The sequence below is a fragment of the Choloepus didactylus genome, chromosome 11 (assembly GCF_015220235.1).
Source record: "Choloepus didactylus isolate mChoDid1 chromosome 11, mChoDid1.pri, whole genome shotgun sequence".
Classification (NCBI taxonomy): Eukaryota; Metazoa; Chordata; class Mammalia; order Pilosa; family Megalonychidae; genus Choloepus; species Choloepus didactylus.
In genome coordinates, this window is record NC_051317.1 from 61,856,294 (window position 1) to 61,857,404 (window position 1,111).

Consider the following 1,111-nt stretch of genomic DNA (forward strand, 5'->3'; position numbering starts at 1 on the left):
CCTTTCAGAGATCGCAGTGTTTGCCTCATGAATTTTGGGGCATTCTGGTTTGGTGCATAAATATTTATGATTGTTATGTTTTCTTGATGAATTAACCGTTTTATTAATATATAGTGTCCTTCTTTGTCTCTTTTAATTGTTTCGCTTTTGAAGTCTAACTTGTCTGATATTAATATAGCTACTCCTGCTTTTTTCTGGTTGTTGTTTGCATGAAATATCTTTTTCCAACCTTTCACTTTCAGTCGATGTTTGTCCTTGTGTCTAAAGTGAGTTTCTTGTAGAGAGCATATAGATGGGTCCTGTTTTTTAATCCATTTTGCCAGTCTGTGTCTTTTTATTGGGGAGTTTAATCCATTTACGTTTAGTGTTATTACTGTAAGGGCAGTACTTTCTACTACCATTTTGTTTTTTGGAATTTATATGTCATATCTTATTTTTTCCTCTCCTTTTACCTTTCCTGATAATCTTCATTTCTGCACTCTTCTCCAACTCTCTCTCTCCTGTCTTTTCCTATCAGCCTGTAGCACTCCCTTTAGTATTTCTTGTAGTGCCAGTCTCTAATTCACAAATTCTCAGTGTCTGGTTTGTCTGAAAATGTTTTAATCTCTCCCTCATTTTTGAAGGAAAGTTTTGCTGGGTATAGAATTCTTGGTTGGCAGTTTTTCTCTTTCAGTATCTTAAATATATCATGCCACTGTCTTCTTCCCTCCATGGTTTCTGCAGAGAAATCTGTACATAGTCTTATTGACCTTCCCTTGTATGTGATGGATCACTTTTCTCTTGCTGCTTTCAGAATCCTCTCTTTGTCTTTGACATTGGACAATCTGACCAGTTAGTGTCTTGGAGTAGGTCTATTGGGATCTATTCTATTTGGGGTACGTTGTACTTCTTGAATCTCTAATTTTCTGTCTTTTACAAAAGTTGGGAAATTTTCAGTGAATATGTCTTCTATTACTCTTTCTGCCTCTTTTCCCCTCTCTTCTCCTTCTGGGATACCCATAACACGTATATTTGTGCATTTCATGTTGTCACTCAGCTCCTTAAGACCCTGCTCTTATTTTTCCATTTTTTTTCACCATCTGTTCTTTTGTGTGTATGAATTCGAATGACC